The sequence below is a fragment of the Camelus bactrianus genome, chromosome 35 (genome assembly GCF_048773025.1).
Source record: "Camelus bactrianus isolate YW-2024 breed Bactrian camel chromosome 35, ASM4877302v1, whole genome shotgun sequence".
NCBI classification, from domain to species: domain Eukaryota; kingdom Metazoa; phylum Chordata; class Mammalia; order Artiodactyla; family Camelidae; genus Camelus; species Camelus bactrianus.
The window spans coordinates 11,031,813-11,038,899 of record NC_133573.1 but is presented as its reverse complement, the minus strand read 5'-3'; positions in this window follow the sequence as shown (position 1 = coordinate 11,038,899).

Here is a 7,087-nt window from a genome sequence, read left to right as displayed (position 1 = left end):
CTCCCCCAACTTCCCCCCTGGTAACCGTAAGTTTGTTTTCTGTCTGTGAGTCTATTTCTATTTTATAAATAAGTTCATTTGTGTCATTTTTTAAAGATCCTACGTATAAGTAATATCAATTGATATTTATCTTTCTCTTTCGGACTTACTTCATTTAGAATGACAACCTCCAGTTCCATCCATGTTGCTGCAAATGGCATTATCTTACTCTTTTTGTGGCTGAATAGTATTCCACTGTATAAATGTACCACAACTTCATTATCCAGTCATCTGTAGACAACACTTAGGTTGCTTCCAGGTCCTGGTTGTTGTAACCAGTGTGCAGCTCAACGACCTGAGAGTGGGGCCAGGTCAGATGGAAGAAGCCACTGGAAGACGACTGGGAGGCGTCCCATGACTCTACCGGCGCCTGGCCAGTTCTGTGGCGGTTTAAGCAGAAAGGGGGTTTGGGCGGGGGATTAGATTAGGTGGCTGAAAGGGGCACCGGGAGGAAAGCAGGCACAGACACCCCCGGTCGGCTCTGGTGCTGCGGGTCTCTCCCCAAGCCTGTCCCCCACGTGGCTCCACCCTGTTCCCGTCTTGGCCAGCACATCCTCCCGCATTCTCTGGCTCTGGCGGAGACCCCCAGGTGCTGGGCAGCTGGGGCAAGACCACAGGCCCGGCCACGGGGTGGCGCGCGGAGCTCCGCCGAGTGTCCGTGTTCCTGCGGTCACTGGGTAGTGGCTTCTTGGGGCCCTGAACTGAGAATTGCCAGGTCCGGGGCAGAGGAAAGCTGTGACGTATGAGCAATGCCTGCGCCGGCACAGGCCGGGGTGACGCGTGCGGCGTGTTCACCATCTTCTCATGACGGTCTCAGGACATCACAGTTCCTGCTGTGTCTGAGAAGAAAGCTGGGGGGCCGGGGGTCCAGGACCTGAGAGCCGAGGCAGGTAGCGGCGCCCCGGAGAGAGCAGGACGCCGGTGTCAGGTCCTCCCCACCGGGCAGAGAGAGGTGGTGCCTGCAGGGTGGCTGGAGACTGGCCAAAAAATCCTGTTTTTACAAAGAGCAGCATGAATGTAACTCAGAATAATGTGCAACTATTCATCTGGAGGATGCGATGAAGGATTTTTTTTTTGGCACTGGGCTAACTGAACTGTTTATTTAAGTGCACACAAAAAGGGGGAGTGGTGGTAACTGCCTAAAATAATGGGGATATCCATCCTGAGGTGACGCCTGGTCTGCAGTGATGTCAGCAGAGGTGAAGCCACACCCCTCCCCCCTCGGACCCTGGTGGCCCCACGTGGCCCCGCAGTGCTCGCCCAACCTCCAAACAGTGGTTCACGTTCAAGGCAGCCAGAGGTCTGCACAGGCCCACTGTGCTTTTCAGTTCCCTTAAGCAAAAGAACAGTATGAGCTATAAGTTTTTTAGGCATGTGCACAAAATGACTAAAACAAAACTAGCCCAGAAGTGGCTTTTTAGAAATTAACTCTTAAGAAAAAAAGAGAGAGAGAAGACACTACATACTTCAATAAAAGCAGAAATAAATTTAATTTCCTTTTTTTCCCTCTTTTTTTTTAAACTCTAAATAATTGCCAAGGACAATTAGCAGCTGAATATTTCCAAATTGTTTTAGGATGCTTGAAAGGTTGTTCCAACAACCCACTGTCAACCTCCGTATTTTCTCTCTTTTCCTCTCACTTCTTTTCCCCTTCTGTCTTCCACTGCTGTATGACCACAACTGACAAGAGAAACACACGACGCCATCATCAAAATACCATTTTAATTTCAAAATATACAATGCCATTTTCAAATACTTGCTTGGGGCAAAAAATTCAAACTATAGAATTGTATGGAGAGCCATATAAAGAAAAACATGGAATTTCCTCCATAACTCATCCCCAGAGGTAACCACTGTTAACAGAAGCATATTCTTAAAAAGCCTTGTCTGCAATGAGTAAAACTTTGTGTTCCTTCCTGTGGATATAGAATTTACATTTTTTCTCTCAAATAAAAATGTCCTCAATCTATTGGTTATATTAACTCAGAACAAAGCAGTGAGTGAGAACGCGATGTTAAAGATCAGATTTACTTTTGTCTGTTGTCTATCTGTACACACACACACAGAGACACAGAGATATTTAACACAACTGTTAAGGTGGTCTAACTTAAACGTCTTCATGAAGAGAGACGCAATTATGAAATCATAGTGTATTATTACAACTGCTGTTACAAGCGGCAGCTGGTGTCCTTCATGCCCAGGTGACCGTCACAGGTTCACCGTCGCTCGCGGCCCTAAGTAAGCCCTCGTCAGCTCAGCTACAGAGAAGTCGTTCCACATCACGCTGTTGTTGCTACCCGCTCAAAACCTCTTCATAAAGTTTTATTACTTAAACAAAGAATGGTTTAAATTAGATGAGAAATTACTCTCGAATTACGTGTTGATAACGACTCCAGGGTGTGAGTGATGGGAAGTAAGTCACGTTTAATGCGTCGTCCAGGACAAACCCGAAAGCCCTGGGGAGGACGCTGGGGGTGAGCTCCCGGCGTGGTCTCTCTTGTAGGCAGGAGTCTTGTCTGCTTTCTATAAAATTCTGAGTTCCTTTCCAAAGCCCTGAAAATGAGTAACAGCACACAGCAAGACCTTTGGCAGTGCCTCGGTAGCTCACAGATCTAACTGGAGTCCAGTCAGCCTCGCCTGTCCCCAGATGCCCCGGGTGTCTGGTGTTTCTCTCCCCACTGACGGAGCCTCTGTGTGGCCGCTGACCACCCGGTGCCCTGACCTCCCACATCTGCTCCCGTCCTTCCGCAGGGTCATGGTCACCCCTGTGTCTGAATCAGAGGAAGAGCATGTTGAAAGTTTGAGGCCCAGTTTCTTAGAAATGGAAATTGGTCTGCTCGACCTAGTGTTTTATTAAAACATTTGTTCTTACTTATATGTTTTGTGGCCACTGCAGACAGTTGAAGGGAGCTGTGGGCTTTGGCCTCAGTCAGCTACTTGACCTCCTTCCCCTGATGCCAGGCACTCAGTGGTCAGTATGAGCAGAGCAAAGGGCCATAGGGCCTCCACCGTGGGGTCCCCTCTGCTGGCTCTGGCTCCACTTTTATTTTAATTTAATTTATTTTAATGATGTATAGTTGATTTACAATGTCGTGTTAGTTTCAGGTGTACAGCAAGGTGATTCAGTTATAGACACAAACATATGTGTATGTACATTCTTTCTCAGTTTCTTTTCCATTATAGGCTATTACAAGATACTAAATACAGTTCCCTGTGCTCTACAGTAGATCCTTGTTGTTTATCTATTTTATATACAGTAGTGTGTGTCTGTTAATCCCCAACCCCTAAGTTATCCCTCCCTACCCTTTCCCCTTTGGTGACCATAGTTTGTTTTCTATGTTCGTGAGTCTTTTTGGTCTGTAAATAGAATTTGTATCATTTAAAAATTATTGTAAAAGGACTTTTGCAGTGAAAGTGCCCATCTTCCTGTGGAGGGTGATGCCCCAGGGCCAGCCCAGCTCAGCACTGTCCCGGCAGCCAGCCCTGGGCTTGCGAGGGCTGAGTGGATCCCCATACGTAGCTCCCAGCGGCCATTCTCTCTCATCCATGTGTGTGGTGTCCAGACATGAAAGGACTGCACAGGTGCGCCAGTGGTGTGTGCTCATGGTGGGTGGTTAGGGTGAGGGTCAAGTCTTCTACCTCCTTGGGTAGATTTATCCCTACATAGTTTGTTCTTTCTGATGCTATTGGAAGAGGAATTGTTTTCTTACTTTTTTTTTGATTATTCATTGTTAGTATATAGAAATGCAACTGATTTTTGTGTTTTGATTTTGTATCCTGAAACTTTGCTGAATTCATTTATCGTTCTAACAGGTTGTGTGTGTGGGGTGGGGGTGGACAGAGATAATTTTATTTTGTCCTTTCCAATTTAGATGCTGTTATCTCTTTCTCCTGCCTGATTGCTCTATGACTTCCAGCACCATATTGAATGGAAGTGGTAAAAGTAAAAATCCATGTCTTGTCTCTGATTTTACAGGAAAAAGTTTTGGTCTCTCACCATTAAGTATGATGTCTGCTATGGGCTCTTCATAAAGGGGGCCTTCATTTTTGTTGAGGTCATTTCCTTTTATTGAGTGTTTTTATCATGGGAGGGTGTTGAATTTTGTCAAAGACTTGTTTTGCATCAATTTAGATGATCACATAGTTTTCTCCCTCCATTCTGTTAATACAGCGATTGTTGAACCATCCTTGCATTCCAGGAACAAATTCCACTGGGTCATGGTGTATGGCCCTTTTAGTGTGCTATTGACTTTGTTTGCTCATACCTTGTTGAGGATTTTTGCATCTATATTCATGGGAAATTGGTCTGTGTTTTTCTTTTCTTGTGGTGTGTTTGACTTTCAAGGTAGTGCTGACCTCACAGAAAATTTGGAACTGTCTCTTCCTCTTCAGTTTTTTGGAATTAATTATACTTTCTATAAATTAACTTTCAATAATGTTTATTTTTAGAAATCCATTTGCAAAATTCCTGAATACTTAACAATGGGCTCTCCTGAGCACCTCCCTGGGCCTGATCACACCTGAAGTGTCTTAAAGTGTTTGCTTTTGTTTTTAACAAGATCCTGCATAGAAAAGGGGAAACAGAGTAATTTTAAGTGAGAGAGAGCTATCTCTTATTTTCTCAGAAGAAATGCTTTTCCCAAGGTGTTTATAGGTACTCACCAAAAGCCATGTACAGGTTATTGCAAATGTATTTACATTTATAATGGTTAGAAAGGGGAAACAACCCAAATCTCCATCTGGAGCAGTCAATAACTAAGTTGTGGAATATCTGTACAATGGAATGCTATCCCAGCCGTAAGAGGAACTCCAGCTGCATGTGGTGACTTGACAAACCTCACATACATAATCTCCAGTGAAATGAGCAAGACATACAAAAAATTACATACTTTTTGATTCCATTTATCTGCAGTTCAAGAAGAGACAAAACTAATCCATGGTATTAGAGTCAGTACTAATAGTGGTTACCTTTGGGGAGCTGCTGATTGGGAGATGACATGAGGGAATCTTCTGGTTTACCAGAAATAGTCTAGTTTTTGACCTGGGTTACTTGAGTGTGTATATTTGTAAAAATTCATTGAGCTAATGATCCAGCAATCCCACTCCTGGGCACATATCCAGAGAAAAATATAATTCAAAAAGATACATACACCCCAGTGTTCACAGCATCACTGTTCACAATAGCCAGGACATGGAAACAACCCAAATGTCCATCAACAGATGACTGGATAAAGAAGCTGTGGTACATTTACACAACGGAATACTACTCATCCATAAAAAAGAATAAAATAATGACATTTGCAGCAACATGGATGGACCTGGAGATCATCATTCTAAGTGAAATAATCCAGAAAGAAAAAGAAAAATGCCATATGATATTGCTTATATGTGGAATCTAAAAAAAAGAAAAGAAAAGAAAAAAAGGACACAAACGAAATTATCTACAAAACAAAAACAGACTTACAGACATAGAGAACAAACTTATGGTTACCTGGGGGGAAGGGGGTGGAAAGGGATAAATTGGGAGTTTGAAATCTGCACCTCTTGGGGAGTGATCGAAATGTTAGATGTCTTGATTTTGGTAATGGTTTCATAGGTGTATACAACTATCAAAAATCATCAAATTGTACATTTGAAGTACAGATGGTTGACTGTACAGGAGTCACACCACAATAAAGTTGTTAGTATGTCACTGATCTGTACTGTACGCACACTGAAGATTTGTGCACTTCATTGGAAGTATGTTATACTTCAATAAAAAGCTAACAAGATACCTTTATTTCTTAATTATACTTTCAAATTCCAAAATCTACAGTCTATTCTAAGAAGCTAAAAACCAGAGGAGTTCAAAAAGGAACGTCACCATCCCGCTGATCCTTTATCCTCTTCCCAGTGTTTGCAGTTTACTGCCTTCCTTCGTTCTGATGCTCATGAAAACTGTGCAAGCACGATTCCATCTCATTCAACCTTCAGGAAAGAGCCCACGCGCAGCTTCCTCACACTTTCCCGAGTCCGACCACGGTCCAGGCGTGGTCTCCCTCACTTCCTGCTGTGGACTAAATTGTATCCTCCCAAAATGCATGAGCCCCAACCCCGTGGGACTGTATTTGGAGACAGGGCTTTTCAAAAGGTTAACTCAAGGTTAAGAGAGATCACATGGGCAGGACCCTAATCCAGTGACTGGTGACATGGTAGGAAGAGGAACAGATATCAGACACGTGATCACGCTGGAGAAAAGCCCTGGGGACACAGGAGGCAGCTCTCCGCCCGCCAAAGAGAGAGGCTCCGGAGAAACCAGGCTTGCCAATTTGATCTTGGACTTCCAGCCTCCGGAACCGTGAGAAGATCGCTTTCTGCTGTGTGAACCCCCCCAGTCCCTCGCAGCCCGAGCAAATGGAAACACCTGCTGACTGGTGCCCCCGCCCCTGCCCCAGCGGTCTGCTTGCAGCAGTGAGGGCCTGCTGAGATGTGATCATGGCTTGCCTCTCCTCCGCCGGGCACCCCACCGGTTTCTCATGCGGCTAGAGCCACCGCCCACGTCCCCACGCCGGCCACAGTCTGGTCTTGTTTGGCCCCTACTCGCTCTTGGACCCCCTCTCCTAAGTCTCCCCTTTCCTCACGTGACTCTGACCACATGGCCTCTTTGCCCATCCCAGACCTGCCAAGCATGTTCCTGTCTTAGGACCCTTGTGACCATCCTATTTCCCCAAACACCCTCCCGTCCAGAGGTCAGTGTGGCTCACGCACGTCTCCTGGGGCTCCTCCACGCCACTCTTCCCAGCAGGCCTCCCCCAAAGTAACATGGAATAGCAAACCCCACCCTCAGTCCAGCAGCCTCTAGCCCCTCGTCCAGACTTATTGTCTTCATGCTTTTTGGTGGGGGGCAGTGATTAGATTTGTTAATTTATTAATTAACTCATTTATTTTTAAGTGGAGGTTCTGGGGATTGAACCCAGGACCTCGTGCATGCCGAGCACGAGCTCTACCCCTGAGCTGTGTCCTCCCCGCTTCATGACTCTCACTTTCTGACATTCTGCACGTTTGCTTC